An 18,959-nucleotide genomic window follows, 5' to 3' on the forward strand; every position below is an offset into this window, starting at 1 on the left:
AGTGTTAAGTATTTGATTCTTACATTACTTATAAGCTAATTTAAAGTAAGTTAGCATTGTAAAACGATTTGAACTTTAATAAATAATCAAACAATTACACAATAATATAAAATGCCAAAAAGATGAAATGCATAAGTAAGTAAAGTAGATATAAAATTAAATAAACATTGTTATATAACCCTTAGATAATAACATGTCACTCGGATTGCGGTGTCGAGTGGTAGTGGCGCACGCGGACTCTCGTCATATCTTATTTCAGTGTTTTGTTTGGTTTTACAACCTTAGACAACATACTACGGACACTACACCAATGCGTGATTAATCTACAACCTCTACAGTGCAAGAAGCCTACACAAGGTAAGTGAAATTGTGTGTAGTAGTCATTTATGTTCTGTCTCGTTGAGTTCCATCTACCATGACGCAGCAGACTGGATTTATATGTTTTGGCGGTAAAATATACCGACAAGCATGTTGAGTAAGACACTGTACGATTTATGGTATTTATTGAGAAGACGTTTTGTCCTCCAGGGACGAAACATCATAAACCGCATGTCTTGTTCAGTGGGACGAAACATCACAGTAAATGCCATAAACTATGTTTTTTTGCTCAGTGGAAATTCATCATTACCTTGATGACATGCTACCCTGTCACTCCTACCTGAGCACCGGAGATAAATTTTCCATATCCCTAGGATGCTTGTCTTCATCTATGCATAAGGCCGACATATATAAGACCGGGGTGTCATTCATAACATGCAAGAATGGAGGAACACTGCAGTAGGCTACCCCTCAAGGAAGGTTCTTTGACGCTGGTGAGGGGCTCTTGATCTTGGGAATTGGATCTGTGCTCCAGTTCCCTGAATTAAGCCTGAATATCTTCCATCCCCCCTCAGGCGTTCTGTAGTCCTACGGGTTTAGCGCTTCATGATTATAATTATGCAGTAGGCTAAATGGCCCATGCTAGGCAGGTCCACACCCACTTATACAAATTTCATGCCTCAATGATGCTTACACTGGTTTTTTGTTCAGCTGATATTCTGACTATGTACACCAAGAGGTGCACTTTTCGGCATTTGTATACTGAGAGTACTTTAATCCCTGGTTTAGGGCTTAAAATATTCTTGTAAAAAGGTTACGTGCAGCCTTAATGACCCTAAAGTAGTGGATAGGTTTTAAACCTCAATAAAGTATGGTCAACATTCATTTTCTGGCCAATGATATTACAGCGATTTTAGGATAAGTGTGTTGCTGATTCCGAATATGTCATCGGTTTTGCTTGATTGGTTCTAGTTTTTGATAAATTTAGTATCCTATTGATCAGGCGGGGCTAACTTACAAATAGCATTGAAATTATTTTTTAGATCATGCAAAAGTCAAATCATGAAACACATACTAGCACTTCATTCCATATAATAACAGATTAACATAGTAAAATAATTCAGATATCACTAATTTTTTTTTCATTTAGAATGACAGTACATATACAGAGTACATACAATTATTAACATGGTACATCAATAAGGTACAAAGATAAACAGTAATTTACTTAAGGAGAGTACCGTATGATTTTCTATTATGTTGGTCATCAGCACAGTTCCGTTGGAAGCTCAAGCTTCCAATCTTCCCATCTGTCTTGATAACTTTCCTCCATCACCTTTATATCTTGATGGAACCTCTCCTCTTGTTCCTCACTGACTTCACCAAGATTATGTGGAACTCTGTCTAGGTGGCTATAGAGAAAGTGTACCTTTCTGCTCACATTAGTAAGTAAATTCTTAAAGCTTGTCAGCTTGTTTTGCACCAGTTCTTCATAATTGTCTGCACTGTAATTACCCAAGAAGTTCTTGGCAACTGACACATAACTGCACCATGCAGAAACTTCAACACCATTCAAACATTTTTGTGAAATTAGAATCCTTGATAAGCTTTCGAATTTGAGGACCATCAAAGATTCCAGGGATGTTATTGCAGTATACAAGTTTTTTTTTATATTGGCTTAAAGAAGGAATTCAACCTCTCTGGTTTAGTAAGCTGTTATTTTAACTTCTTGTTGTAGACAGTTCTTTCCTTCTAGTCTGGATGATAAAAGTTAGATGCTTGCTTTGAGAGACTGGGATCTCAAATCAGATCATTGTGTTCTTGGAAGAAATGCTTACTTCATATTCACTTCCACTGCTAGAACCTGTGTTACATCCTAAACCCTGAGTTTCTTCAATATCTCACAACGAAAGATCGGGCAGTATTGTAAACACTGGTATGGAAATGTCGCTGTGTGGCACAGGTCTCCTTGCTGACTCCAGTTCAGGATATTCCCACTTGACTTTCTTGTATCGATTGAAACTTTTGACATTCACCATACAGAAATAACAATCGTTGTGATGGTTTTCGGCTCTCTCCATACCATAGGAACACCGAAGTTTAAACTTTTCCTTTGCCTAATTTTCTACTGTCGTAAGCATTCTACATAGGTTTGCAAACCATATGGGGAACCCAAGACTTGTTCTCCAAGCGTCACTCCAAAATAAGCAAGATATGCTTGTTTTACAAAATCTGTAATGTTTTTTCTTCGCTTTTGCAAAGAGTATTCGCCACAAATGCAGCAAAGCACATTGGGATTGTTTAAGCAGGTTCTTCGTTGTTAATACAACTCCTATTAAATATTAAATAATTTAAAAATAAAAAAAACAGATTGTCACTACATACATATACAGGCGTTATGGTTAAGTCCCCTGTTAATTGATTATTATTATTATAATCAAGGGGGAAGCGCTAAACCCGGAGGATTATACAGCGCCTGGGGGGGGGGATGTGGAAGGCATCCAGGCTTAATTCGGGGAACTGGAGCACAGATCCAATTCCCTAAATCAAGAGCCCCTCACCAACATCAAGGAACCTTCCTTGAGGGGCCCTGTTAATTGAAAGTAGATATGCAGTATCTTACAAACTAGAGCCAATTTTGAAAACCCTACTGCTACTTTTGAATCCAGCATCTCCAAAATACCCTAAATACCTTCAAATATCTTGGGCAACCAATTTTTTTTTTTTGTTGACCAGTGATCATGGGGAGCGATAAACCCTGCGGGATTATACAGCACCTGTGGGGAGGGAATGGAAGGCATTAAGGTTTAATTCAGGGACTTGGAGCACAGACCCAATTCTCTAGATCAAGAGCCCTCACTTGAGGGATATAGAAATATAAATTTTTATCAATCAGCTGATAGTCTGCGGTTTTATAAGGAAGCCGGTTACTGACTCGGAAATTGCGCAATGATCTGTTCTAATTAGAAACTTCTTGTTGACGATTCTGATTTTTGAAGGGAACTCCTGTGTTCCCTTCATCGACTACCTACCTCAAAATTTATTTCCTGGCCACTAGGGCAAGCACGACCCTTTCAACCGTCCCCCCACCTCCACCTTCAAAAAGTCAGGTGCTTTGTATATACATCGACATGTACTGTATGTACTATCGCTCTATATAAAGATGAATATATCGCAGCTTATGCATATCGCGAGGTGTATAACTATCCCATTGTATGTACGCCGACATGTGTGTCAGTGTATTTACATTGAGTTAATTCCCATTTTTTTAATATTAAAACAGTCCTAGTCGCTAATTTGAAACCCGTATTCAACCTTTAGTTGATTTTTCTGCGAACCCATTTTTGATTAGGATTAATTAACGTAAAATATACAAATTTATCCAATTATAACATAGATTATGGAATAATACATATAAGCACATATCCTACTGTAACTGCTAGTTCTCGTGACATTTGTATTCATTGTCTATCAATAATTAGGCGCGTTGAAAGCCTCGTATATTTGCAAATATTGTGTATAGTACTTGATTTGTTGAAGAATATATGTACAATTCACACAATTTATTCCTTGTTGAGTGATATTTGTCACTTATTATCCGTTGTTTGTAGCAGAACCAGAGGCGCAGCCACGAAATGGGGGGAAGGGGTGGCTGATGAGGCTAAAACTGGTCCCCCCCCCACATGCAAATACATCTTTTATTTTATTTTCAATAAATGGCTAATTTTTCACTGTATTATATCGACCAGTGATCGCGATAGCATGAGAGATTAAGAAATTTTACATGCCTACTGAAATAAGCATGTTTTAAAAGCGATTTCTCTGACTTTTTCTGCAGCATCTTATGATGTTTAAGAGCCCCCCATATTTTAAATCCTGACTACACCACTGAACGGAACCAACTACTACATCCTGCAACAAAAGTACCGGGTGATGAATAAGACACACCGGAAACACTTGGGTACTTGTGAAAATTCCCCTGGATTACTCCACTTTACAGCCTATTTCCAGGCGCATTCCACTTTCTTCTGACTCTGAAATTCAGTCTTTATGGCTTCTATTATCACTGTGGAGTGGTTTGTGGCTGGCAGGAGCCCTCACCCGCCACCACCTGCTCCCCCAGCCACATGGCTTTATGGCTTATATATATAAAAGAAGACATTTGCGTGTGTGTGTGTGTGTGTGTGTGTGTGTGTGTGTATGTGTGTATGTGTGTGTGTATGTGTGTGTGTGTGTGTGTGTGTGTGTGTGTGTGTGTGTGTGTGTGTGTGTGTGTGTGTGTGTGTGTACTCACCTAGTTGTGGTTGCAGGGGTCGATTCATAGCTTCTGGCCCCGCCTCGCCACTGGCCGCTACTCTGTGTGTGTGGGGGGGGGGAGTACGTGGGTACGTACGGTATCAACACAACCACCGCTACCGACCAATCCAGCATTTATAGCAGTCTCAGCAGCCACTGAGTGAAATAGGAAGGGGAGCAGAGGAATGGGGTGATAACGGTGATAATGATGGTGACACGGCGGGGAAATGGGTCAGATAAGAGTAAAAAGAGGCCGTAAAATGTGGTATTTTTCTCCAGTGAAGATGGGTGTGCGATTGTAGCATTTGGTATTTCGTGTCAGCTTTAAGGTGATAATTATGTACTAGGCAGGACTAGCATTGATAAGTAAAACGCATGCGCAACAGTTGCGTATCTTTATTACGGAACGTTTCGAATACACAGCAGGCTTCTTCAGTCGAATACAGAGGAGGGAGCAAAAGCCTACAGTGTAGGCGAAACGTTTCGGAATTAAGATACCTAACTGTTGCATATGTCTTATCAACTTTACAGTACTGAATACCATTATCATATTCAGGACTAACATTAGTGGTCACATTAGTGGTAGTAACGGTAAAAAATAGAACGAGATGTAGTGGGGGGGGGATACCGAGACCTACCTTTGATCACCAGAGGTCTGTGATAGTATTTTAGAGAGAGTAGCCGACCGGATGATCAGTGGAAGAATATTCGGATATCAACTCCGGAAGATTAGTTACCCAGTGGCTTATTCCTTTTGGGGCCCCTTAGATCCCCTTCCCCAGAATGCGACACACACCAGTCAACTAACACCCAGGTAATTACTAATTTCGAGGTGAACAGAGGTAACAGGTGTGAAGAGACATGTCCACCGTTTCCACCCGCCCCTAGATTATACCCAGATGTATTGATTGTGAGCCGTAGGCACTATCACTCGGATGATGACTCACTGTTCCTTCACTGTGCCTATGGCACAGTGAAGGAACAGTGAGTCATTATCCGAGGTCCACCACTCTTCAACCTGCTGCCAGAAGATACCAGGAACATTGCCGGGAACAAATGTTCAAAGTTTCAAGAGGAAACGGGACCACTACAAGATGCAAATATCTGATCAACGAGATTGGTGGCTATGTAGACCTTCGGGTCGCTAGTAGTAACAACCTCGTTGATCAGGGAGGACTAAGACAAGAGTCGAGTAGTAACAACCTCGTTGGTCAGGGAGGACTAAGACAAGAGTCGCAGCAGTGGTTCAAATTCGACGAATTTAGGCTTAGAAAGGATATAGGAAGGCACTGGTTGTCAGTCGAGTTGTGGGGTAGAATAAGCTGGCGAGTAGCGTCATTGAAGAAAATCTTTGATTAGTTTTAAGAATGGTGTTGGACAGATACGCAAGTGTGGTTGGGCGTGAATTGGACATACCTAGTTTGGGTCATTAGGCCTAAAGTGCTCCTCTTTAATGTTGTGACATGTTTTATCTATAAATAGAAACTTTGGTTAGGTTAAAGTCTCTCCACTACACGAGGGTCATTAAGGCTGCATATAATCTGTTCACCAACAATCAGCAATACTTTATCCCTGTTAATAAGGATTAAATTTAGCCCTTACTGTATATACACTGAGGCAAACATCTCTATCGGTATACATATCTCGCGAGAAATATTTATAATTGCCTTGAAGAGTAAAAAAATAAGTAAATAAGATCCATGAATATCACGGCAATATGCAAGAAATACTGAAGTTGAAAATGGTATAAAATACCGACAAGTTGATGATTAAGACCCCTCAGGGAAGGTTCCTTGATGTTGATGAGGGGCTCTTGATTTAGGGAATTGGATCTGTGCTCCAGTTCCCCGAATTAAACCTGAATGCCTTACACATCCCCCCCCCTAGGCGCTGTATAATCCTCCGGGTTTAACGCTTTCCCCTTGATTATAATAGTAATAATGATAATTAAGACACATGTACAACTGTTGGGTATCTTTAGTGCTGAAACGTTTCGCCTACACAGTAGGCTTCTTTAGGCTTTTACTGTTACACGTGTCTTAATCATCAACAGATACTAAGTTGCTACCCAAAGTATATCTAGAACAAGGCACTACCCCTTTTTCTACTTTTTTCCATTTAATTAAAACCGGTCCTACTTCTCAACCCTTCTCAGGAGAAAATGTATCTTGATCGAAATAATTTGAGATAAATACCCATGATAAAATATAAAGGGGAACTATCTACTATCTTCTTCCAGAGGCCCACACATTTCTCTCGTTTTCTTTGTCCTTTTTTTCGTTTTCTTATTCCCCACTGCCCTCCCGGGAAGAGACGTTTATATCTCAATTTATTGTCGGGTTGATCATTAAATCCTGGCTGCTACCTGGCTACCGGAGCGACGTGGGCCGTGCAGTCTTTTTTTGTTGGGATGGGGGTGGGGGAGGAAGGGTGGACGAGGCTGTATGTTTGCGTGGGCCTGTTATATAGCTGCCCCAGTGTGTCTGCCAGACCAATGTTTGTATAGTTATGAAAATTCTATGACTGCCGTGGGTTTGTGTGTGTTAGAGAGAGAGAAATAGATTATCTGTTTATAGGTTAGGTTAGGTAAAGTTTGCCAGGAAACAGGACAATTGTTTCCTGGCGCGGGTTTTTGTTGTATGATGACCCGGAGCTGGAGCTTTTGGTCATCTGACCGAGGTCTTCCACTGGTTTACCCCTCCACTTCTTTAAAAATTACGGTTATATTATAACAATTTACCTGTTTGTAGCTACAGGAGCAGACCTGTGCTCTTAAGTTTCCCGTCTTCAATAATTTGAGATATATATATATATATATATATATATATATATATATATATATATATATATATATATATATATGTGTGTGTGTGTGTGTGTGTGTGTGTGTGTGTGTGTGTGTGTGTCGTGCCGAATATGTAAAACTGGTCAATTAGCAAGAACTCGTTTAAAATTAAGTCCTTTCTAAAATTTTCTCTTATACGTTTGAAGATACATTTTTTTCATTAATGTTGATGTAAAATTTTTTAATTTTGCACCAAAAGGAACTAAGAAAACTTACCTAACCTTATTATAACAAGCGCAATTTATTTTAGCGTAACCCAACTAAATATATTTTAGATTTGTTTACAATAATTTAATACTAAACAAACACAGTGAAATATATTTTTTTCGTTAGGTTCAGAATGATTTTGGCGAAATTATTGCATACACAATTTTCACTTGTCCTATATGGCAAGATGAGCGTTGCTATTTAAGCCAAGATCGCAAGTTCTGCCTATTCGGCACGACATATATATGATATATATATATATATATATATATATATATATATATATATATATATATATATATATATATATATATATATACATGTATATATATATATATATATATCAAAACAACCACTGTGAAAGAATAGAGAAATTCCAAGCGCTTTCGTGACTACTCACATTATGTGAGTAGTCACGAAAGCGCTTGGAATTTCTCTATTCTTTCACAGTGGTTGTTTTGCATATTCTGAAATCACCTGTTTACTGTGATCTTATTGCATATATATATATATATATTATATATATATATATATATATTCTCTATATATATATAATCTATATATATATATATATATATATATATATATATATATATATGCAATATATATATATGCAATATATATATATATATATATATATATATATATATATATATATATATATATATATATATATATATATGCAATAAGATCACAGTAAACAGGTGATTTCAGAATATGCAAAACAACCACTCTGAAAGAATAGAGAAATTCCAAGCGATTTCGTGACTACTCATATTATCAAGGAACTATGAAAGTAAAGCATCCAAGGAAGCTATATAAGGGTTCTGGCCAGCACCTCACTATCAGATCCCACAACGGTTAAACACCTGACGCTCGCCGACCCAACTTGGATAGGTCCTTTGCACAACTCACCCACAAACTATTCTACCCAAGAAAATTTAAAAATTATTATTTGTCCAGTGTATTATTAAATTCTTCCCAAATTCTATTAATTATAAATGGATCTAATTTATATAAACCAAAGGAAATATTCATATTATTGTCAAAACTGCTTTTTATGAAACAAGATTCAATTATATTCCTGTCGACCATGGACTTGCTTGATACTACTTTCTCAACTTTTTGAAAATCAGTTGGATGGTTAAAATCTCTTACATGAATAAATAGAGCATTGGAATCTTGTCCAGTTCTAATGCTATATTTATGTTGTTTTAATCTTAGTTCGAGATTTTTACCAGTTTGACCGTAATAAACTTTATCGCAAATTTTACAAGGAATCTTATAGACACATCCATCAGCATTTTGGGGGGATTCTTTATCAAAAATTTTTTTACTGTATCAAGATTTTTTAATACAACTTTAATATTAAAAGTCTTAAGAAGAGAAGGCATATCAACCAAGTTTTCATGGTAAGGGAGAACCAACATATTTTTAGTTGAATAAGGCTGGTTGTCCCTTTTTGGATTGTAAAAAGTATTTCTAGCAACTTTAAAAGATTTATCAATTACATTTCTTGGGTATTTTAAATCATTACCTATTTCATAAATTTTGGATATTTCCTCATCTATGAACTCATGACTACAAATTCGTAAAGCTCTCAAAAACATTGATGAGATGCTTTACTTTCATAGTTCCTTGATAATGTGAGTAGTCACGAAAGCGCTTGGAATTTCTCTATTCTTTCAGAGTGGTTGTTTTGCATATATATATATATATATATATATATATATATATATATATATATATATATATATATATATATATATATATATATATATATATATATATATATATATATATATATATATATATATATATATTTACATCTTTAATGATTTTAGCATTTACATTCTTGGTCTTTTAAAACCATGACATTGGTCAGCCACTCTACGAAGAAAAAATTAAATATTCTTACGGCTTCATTTTTTCTCAATTTAAAAAGTGTGGCTTTTTGTCCCACTTTCTAGTTCCCTGGCCTCCCGGTTGCTGGTCTGATGAACCAGACTGTTTATACCAGTCACATACAGTTCAACGTATGCACCACAGCCTGGCTGATCAGGAAGTGACTTCAGAGGCTTACCAAGATCTCTCTTGAAGACAACTAGGAGCCTGTTAGTAATTCCCCTTAGGTATGAAAGGAAAGTGTTTAATAGCTTTGGTTGAATTGTCTCTTAGTGTACACATTGCATCCCTACTTTTCACTTGAAGTATTTTGCACCATCAACAAGCCTTCTGCTTTCATACTTTCATTTTGCGCTACAGAGCGAAACTTCGTCCCACGACAGCCTCGTTCTACAGCATATCTTGCTTCATTATTGTCGGCAGTATAACATTTTGCATCCAGTGTGGAAGGCAAAGTGCCGACAGGTAGGATCACACAGACTCGTATATCAAATCATGCCCTTTATTAGAGGTTTAATAAAGCGTCTGTGTTACCCTGGAGGGAGGGGGAAGTAAAGGGTTCCCAAGGATCAGTAGTCGTACCCAGGCTGTTCTAATAACGTGTGTGGAACCCGCCAAGAGAGACAAAAACTTTATTCTTTGGATCTCTCACACACACAAAGAAATTAAAAACGGAAGAGAATTTACAAAAAAAAAAAAAACTACTGCAAGTTGCAGGAATTGCCCGACATGTTTGTTCGGGCAATGCCCACACATTGTCAGGTATTGTGAGTGAGGATGAGAGAAGAGGTATGCTAATACAGTAGTGGAATATACTGGCAGTATGTAAATAAGTGACTTTATGAATTGGTAAAGTCCCTGGTGGGCGAAACGTCTTCACATAATGCCATAACCCGCATTTTGTGTCTTTAAATACACGGGAGAGAGAGAGAGAGAGAGAGAGAGCAAGCGGATTCCTGCAAACTGTTATGAACGCTTCTGCTAAGAGCGGTCTTGTGACCTTCAACACCTCAAATACATAACAAGGTCTCGGGGCCGAAACGTCTTCAAGGTGAGAGCCTTGATGAAAAGTTCTTGATCTAGGGCACTGGATCTACCCCTCTCCTTATAAGTTTGGCATTACCCAACCAATACTATAATGAGATATAGAGAACATAAGAATAATAGAGTACTGGACCATTCTAGGCAGGTCCAACTCGCACGTAATTACCTCCACTCATAAGAACATTATAATGTAGTAGTCCTACCGAACATTATAATGTAGTAGGCCTGTGTAGTAGGTTTACAGGATATTAATAAAAGTTTTCTATTATTAATAAGAGAAGGCATAAATGTTTCTCGAGCCCGCACGACAGTTTATCCCACAAACAAGCGACGAGCGGCTACACACTGACTAGGGAACCAGATCAGTTTACCGCTTTCTCTCATTATAATAATAATAATAATAATAATAATAATAATAATAATAATAATAATAATAATAATAATAGGGAACCCAGAGTTCTAGTCGCCGTGATATACTATTCCTCACCTGTTAGGTAAATGTCGCATTAGTTGTACATGTGTCCTTTTACCTAACCTGTTGTGGTAATTCTACCAACATTACTATTATATTCCTCACCTAACAGAAAGAAGCCCAGACAAGAATATGACAGCACAAGATAGCTCTGCAGGTGCATACGAAGTTGATAATATATATAAATATATATATATATATATATATATATATATATATATATATATATATATATATATATATATATATATATATATATATATATCAATAAGGGATCACTTGAAGTCCTATACAGTGTACAAGACTATACAGTGTATGGTATACACCAGATTTATGAATACACAGCGCCATCTTGCGTATCATATCACCTCAAGCCCAGCAAGATGCCTCAGAGGCAGTTCATAATTTTGCTACCGGGTTAATTTCTAAGATAATCTCGTAAGATAATCTCAGATAATTTCTGACATAATTTCTCGTTTCTTCCTAGGATCAGTCATGATTACCTCCTATTTCTGTGACCCTCCTAATAGTTTCCTAAGAGTCACATTTAATTGAGAGTCAAATATGTTTCTCGAACCCATTACTAACCATTACTATCCATTCCCACCAATTACCAGACATTATTATCCAGGCATTACTCTTTTTCACGACGACATCGTCATTTCCTCCATCGCCTTAACCCCATTTCCCCCCTCCCTCGCTCCCTCCATTTTCTCTCCCTCAATTCTTTCACCATTACTTAAGAAAACACATTTTCGTTTACCATCACTTCTAACGGTCGCCATCACCACCAAAACTACACCACACATCTCCCTCCCTCATTTTTCTCCCTCCTACCCTCACCACACAAATCTCCCCATCGCCCTCACCCTCGCTATGGAAATGCAGTCACTCTGTCGTACCAGAATGCTCTCGTAAAACGTTCCGTGAATGAACGTAAGTCACCCAGGTGATAGTAGCCTCCGAGTGCCATTCATCACTGTGATCCGTTCATTATTGACACGATGGATGACCCAACTCAGGTGAGCCAGGAACCAGGTAATTGCCCCCCATATCCCGTCGTAATGAAGCAAGCACGAGGGACGGGAGAGGAGGACGAAGAAGAGGAGCAGGAGCAGTGAGAGGATAAGCGAAAGAAGGCAGTGGAGATATACACATGGGAAAGACAGATAGCAGAGGACTTGGAAGTAAACACCGAATCTTTCTCCTGAGATACTCTCTTCTACCTAGATTAAGGATTATGTATTATCTGTGTATGTGTGTGATTGTCAAGGATAGAAAAGCAGCGAGAAGTATGAGGAAAAGGAGAAGGAACAGCAAGAGGAGCAGGAGCAGGAGGAGGGGCAGAGGATGAGGTATTCCTTGAGCCCTCGAGGTGATGTAAGGCTTGTTACCAGGGGGTAGTTAGAGACACTGGACCACCATGATGCTGGGACGTGTGTGTGTGTGTGGGTGTGTGTGTGTGTGTGTGTGTGTGTGTGTGTGTGTGTGTGTGTGTGTGTGTGTGTGTGTGTGTGTGTGTGTGTGTGTGTGTGTGCGTGCGTGCGTGCGTGCGTGCTAACCTATATGTAGTTGCAGGGGTCGTGTCAAGAGCTCCTGGCTCCGCCTCTTTACTGGTCACTACTAGGTCCATTTTCTCCCGGCTCCAAGAGCCTTATCGTACCTCTTTTTAAAACCATGTATCCTGCCTCTACTGCTTCACTTTCCAGGTTCTTCTGTTCCACTTCCCGACAATCCTAAGGCTGAAGAAATACTTCCTAACATCCCTGTGACTCATCTGAGTTTTCAGCTTCCAGTTGTGCCCTCTTGTTCCTGTGTCCCATCTCTGAAACATTGAGCTCCTGTCCCTTAACCTCTCCTAATAGGACATACCCCCCTTAGCTCCGTGTGTGTGGGGGGGGAGGGAGGTTACAACAACAGATCTTTAGTTGTTGCGTTGCATCTTTTATTAATTTATCTTTATAAGCTTTTAAAAGCCCCAATAGATTTAGGAGACTATTTCTTCTCTTATTTCATGCCAGTCATTTAATTTTTGTGAAAGAAAAAAGAAAGAAACGTACATTACTTCTTAGCATGATGGCGTCTTCTCCACACTGTCCTTATCATTGTCTGCCTGTTCACATTCTTTTATGAATATTAATGGTATATACACTCTTCTTTCTATCTTCTAGGTAGAACATTTTCAGTGGATTAATTCTTTTTTCATACCTAATACTTTTCACTTAGAATATCCCCTAAACAAGGTCAGAGTGACCTATTTCCAACTGGGTCCTTTGCTGTTGATAAAAGAGGCAGATTACCAATCCTGAGCATCTCGGGAAGGCTGTAAGCTATGTGGTACAGTGTATGCTTCAGTGAATAACAAATTGTGAAGATTTTACGCATTTTCCCCATAAAATGCAGTTTAAATTTTTAACTACAGTTATCGTAATTTTAGAATATAACCTTGAAGTTACTAAAAAATAATTGTTTGCCTCCCACTACGCATGCGCTGAATGACCCCCAAGGGGTTTAGGTCTTTCTCCTGCGTGTAGTAGTAATACTACTACTATCACCACCACTACCACTGTTACTACTACTGAAGCAAACACAGGTACTGAAGCAGACACAGATGCTGAGTGAAACACAGGCACAGAAACAGACATAGCACAGACAGTTAGAGAAATACAAAAATACAGGCACAGATACAAAATCTGGCACAGAAACAAAGAGACGAACCCCCAACACACACCTGACGACTCTGGAAGACAGGAGAGATAGGGGGGGATATGATAACGACATATAAAATACTGAGAGGAATCGACAAGGTGGACAGAGACAGAATGTTCCAGTTCAAGGGGTCACAGTTGAAAGTTGAAGACTCAGATGAATCACAGGGATGTTAGGAAGTATTTCTTTAGTCACAGAGTTGTCAGTAAGTGGAATAGTCTGCGAAGTGATGTAGTGGAGGCAGGATCCATACATAGCTTTAAGAAAAGATATGATCAAGTTCATGGAGCAGGAAGAGTGACCTAGTAGCGACCAGCGAAGAGGCGGGGCCAGGAGCTGTGACTCGACCCCTGCAACCATAACTAGGTGAGTACGCACGCACCCACACATATACAAACACACAAAAACACAGGCAGAGAAACACAGACAAAGAGGCAAGGAAAAACAGCTCCTGAGTACCTCTCTGCATACAGTGAATTATATAGTCACCTTTAATAAACGATGGGAAAAACACCAGCCACCAGGTCATGCATCAGCACCAGTAGTAGCAACAATAATAGCACCAACACCAGCATCAGCAACAGCACCACCAGGTCATGCATCAGCACCAGTAGTAGCAACAATAATAGCACCAACACCAGCATCAGCAACCGCACCACCAGGCCATGCATCAGCACCAGTAGTAGCAACAATAATAGCACCAACACCAGCATCAGCAACAGCACCACCAGGTCATGCATCAGCACCAGTAGTAGCAACAATAATAGCACCAACACCAGCATCAGCAACAGCACCACCAGGTCATGCATCAGCACCAGTAGTAGCAACAATAATAGCACCAACACCAGCATCAGCAACAGCACCACCAGGTCATGCATCAGCACCAGTAGTAGCAACAATAATAGCACCAACACCAGCATCAACAGCACCACCAGGCCATGCATCAGCACCAGTAGTAGCAACAATAATAGCACCAACACCAGCATCAACAGCACCACCAGGCCATGCATCAGCACCAGTAGTAGCAACAATAATAGCACCAACACCAGCATCAGCAACAGCACCAACACCAGCATCAGCAACAGCACCAACACCAGCATCAGCAACAGCACCAACACCAGCATCAGCAACAGCACCAACACCAGCATCAGCAACAGCACCAACACCAGCATCAGCAACAGCACCAACACCAGCATCAGCAACAGCACCACCAGCAACAGCACCAGCAGCACCAGTAAAAGCAGCAGGCAGGAATCCTGAGTGATTACCAGATGGAATCACCGTTGTTACCCATAATGGGAGCGTCTGACTCCTTATATACAAGGCGTCAGATTAGCCTTAAATCCGGACTGCATCATCCAGTGTAATCTTCCTTAATTTACCTTAATACAGGCGTCATGGGAGCCCTTAATTACAGTGGTTTCAAGGCATCAGCTTAGTAATGGAAGAGTTCGTTCATGCTTCAAGTATGCCGCTGTCAGGCTGCTTACCACACAGGCAAACATCAACCAGTTCTTGTGAATGTTTGGTTACGGCAAGATGACCACTATTTTGCGTAGAGAATGCCATATTAGGACAGACAACCACCATTTAGGTAGGGAATGCCTTGTTAGGGAAAGACGACCACCATTTAGGTAGGGAATGCTCTGTTAGGACAAGACAACCATTATTTAGGTAGGGAATACTCTGTTAGAACAAGACAACACCATTTAGGTAGGGAATGACTTTTTAAGGAAAGACGACCACTATTTAGGTAGGGAATGCTCTGTTAGGTAGGGAATGCCTTGTTAGGGAAAGACGACCGCTATTTAGGTTGATATGCTGCTCGGGAGATAACTTAGGAGCGTTGTCTACCTCAAGCCCTGTGATGCTGGTGTTATGTTCGTCTTTGGGAGATAATTTAGTCGTATTGTCTACCCTCATGTTCTTTGATCATTGCCAGTAGCTGCTTCTCCTCTAAATGATACGTTGCTCTTCTTTCTCTCCCAGATCACATTTTCATTACTTGTGCACTCTTGTTTCCCTATGTACCTTCCTTTCATTCCTCTCTATTCCTCTTCTTTCCCTGTTTTCTCTCTACCTCTTCTCTTGCAGCCTCTACCGATATTCTTCCCATTCGTCAGTTTATTCTCCTTTCACTGTCTTCTCAATATCTCCTATCTCTTCTTTCGTGCCCTTATTCAATTCACTTATCTCTACATATCCCCTCTGCCCACACCTCACCTATCCTCTCATGCAGTCCCCACCTCCCCCCCCTATTATCCCTCCCCTCCCCTCCCCCCTCATCACTATGCAGGCAGCAACACCCCTCAACATCAGATGTCAAACAAACAAACAAGACAACAACAATAGGCCATCGTCCCATCCGGGGGGTAAGACTCGAGTTATAACTCAGCGAGTCGAACTTAAATTGTACTTGAGGAACTTGAAGCCGATCCTCAAGGAGTAGAACTTAGAGCCTGCTTAGTAATGCAAACTTTAATTTGTTTTGAACTCTAGACGCTGTACGTCAGTTAAGGGTGGGTGTGTGTGTGTCTATACTAACAAATTTACGTACACAGAAACAGTAATTATATAGCCTGCCCTCCTACTACTTACTACTCTTACTATTACTACTACTATTACTTCATAAGAATTCTGTTTCTCCGGTGTATTGGATAGTTCATCCTGAGAGATGGTATATCTCAAGTGATAGCAACTCCAGCTCTGCTGGAAGGAAGCCTTTGAAGCTGTCGTATTTAGTGAACTTTTAATGGAATACTTGACGATACCTTCATTGCTCTACTGAAGTCTCCCAGCTCAGACTAACACATTTCAACACCTTGTATAAGCCCTATCCTGTGTGTTGGAATGTGACAGAGAAACAGTGTTTGTTCCCACTGTTACCTGCAGCAGCACACTGCTGATGTATTCATTGTATTCATTTTTGCTCATAAAAAAAAGCAAAGCCAATCTGAACACTGGTCAGTCTATTGGTTTTATAAGAACAGACGAAAGGAGGAACACTGCAGCAGGCCTACTGGCCCATGCTAGGCAAGTTCTTCTCAAACCTAAACCCGCTAACAAAAATATTTGCCTACACTCCCTTCCTTCCCCAAAATCCAGTCACAGAACCACTCTTGGAAACACAGGCTTCAGGTTGCACAACATTGCTAGCGCACAGCTCACACATTGAGGCCCATGATTCGATCCCCGGTACGGGTGGAAGCATTAGGACATGTTTCCTTAAGACACCTGCTGTCCATGTTCACCCATCAGTAAAATGGGTGCCTGGGTGTTAGTCGACTGGTGTGGGTCGCATCCTGGGGACAAAATTAACCTAATTTGCCCGACAGGTTCTGCATAACAAGTAGCTTTCTATATAGTAGTACGTCATTGATGTATACCTGTATTCCTTGTATAAGTACTTGTAGAAATAAAGATTATTATTATTATTATTATTATTATTATTATTATTATTATTATTATTACGTAACCTGAAATAAAGTCTTTAGAAGAATCATCCTAATTTTTTTTTTTTTTTGTAAGTTTGAGAGAGAGTGTGTAAATGTGTCCCATTTCACTGTTCTTGCATGTATTTCACTGTTCTTACTGTATACCACTTGCATGTATACCACTTACTGTTGCTTGTATACCACTTACTGTTCTTACTGTATACCACTCTACCAGTGATATACAGTACCAGACAAGCTCATAAACAAGACACATGTGCAATACTGTGGTATGTTTCTGGTATGTTTGTCCTGTAGCTACGGCAGGATTCTTCAGTCACATCCAGACAGAAGAATCAGTGAAGAGGTATAGATGATGTTATCAGTGCATGACCCTTGTTCTTGTATGATCATATATGTTATCAGTGCATGACCCTTGTTCTTGTATGATCATATATGTTATCAGTGCATGACCCTTGTTCTTGTATGATCATATATGTTATCAGTGCATGACCCTTGTTCTTGTATGATCATATATGTTATCAGTGCATGACCCTTGTTCTTGTGTGATCATATATGTTATCAGTGCATGACCCTTGTTCTTGTGTGATCATATATGTTATCAGTGCATGACCCTTGTTCTTGTGTGATCATATATGTTATCAGTGCATGACCCTTGTTTTTGTGTGATCATATATGTTATCAGTGCATGACCCTTGTTCTTGTATGATCATATATGTTACCAGTGCATGACCCTTGTTCTTGTATGATCATATATGTTATCAGTGCATGACCCTTGTTCTTGTATGATCATATGTTACCAGTGCATGACCCTTGTTCTTGTATGATCATATATGTTATCAGTGCATGACTCTTGTTCTTGTATGATCATATATGTTATCAGTGCATGACCCTTGTTCTTGTATGATCATATATGTTACCAGTGCATGACCCTTGTTCTTGTATGATCATATAAATGTTTACATGCATGTGAGCACCCATTCAGAGCATGAACACGCGGTGTACACACGCACCCTCGTGTACACCCACGTGTACACATGCGTGACTGTGTATGTTAATTCATGGAAGTGCATGCGTGTCTATTTCTGAGCCGGTGGACTCATCACTGTCTTCTAACTATCCATTTTCCACTCGCTGTCAATCAAGACGACATGAACTCACCTGTCTACATCTACAATTTATAACAATTTAACATTACACACTTGTTATCTCTGGAACGTTCACATACACATGTACAAGGCAACACACACACAAAAAAGAAAAGAAAAAGAGGTATGGTAAGGCTCGTGGAGCAGGGAGGGAGTGGACCTAGTAGCGACCAGTGTACAGGCGGGGCCACGAGCTGTGACTCAACCCCTACAACCACAATTAGGTGAGTACGCTCACACACATACACACTTGGAGCAGGGAGAGAGTGGATCTAGTAGCGATTAGGAAAGAGGCGGGGCCAGGAGCTGTGAATCGACCCCTGCAACCACAAATAGGGGAGTACAAATACGTGAGTAAACACACACACTCTCTATCTCTCTCTCTCTCCAATTCCTTTCATCTTACCTTGAAGAGTTAATTCCATGAGAGTCCTTAGATTATTGTTTTTAATTAAACAGAATTGGGGACATCATCACAGATTAATGGTTCTTAACCTGTGCTGATTAACTCACAAAACAGGTGGGTATATTTCAACCCCTCACCCCCCCATCCTCTTTTTACC

The 18,959-nt window shown here is 39.7% G+C and overlaps 1 protein-coding gene across 1 annotated transcript in view; it reads left to right on the forward strand.

Annotated features, from left to right (window-relative positions):
• Positions 1-207: 207 nt before the first annotated feature.
• The window catches only part of LOC128701516 (uncharacterized), a 433,895-nt gene continuing 415,143 nt past the window's right edge, over positions 208-18,959 (forward strand). Inside the window, exon 1 of the mRNA XM_053795226.2 lies at positions 208-357. The gene's annotated coding sequence lies outside the window, so the exon portion shown is untranslated. The remainder of the gene's footprint in view (positions 358-18,959) is intronic.

Source organism: Cherax quadricarinatus, chromosome 78, assembly GCF_038502225.1.
Source record: "Cherax quadricarinatus isolate ZL_2023a chromosome 78, ASM3850222v1, whole genome shotgun sequence".
NCBI lineage: Eukaryota > Metazoa > Arthropoda > Malacostraca > Decapoda > Parastacidae > Cherax > Cherax quadricarinatus.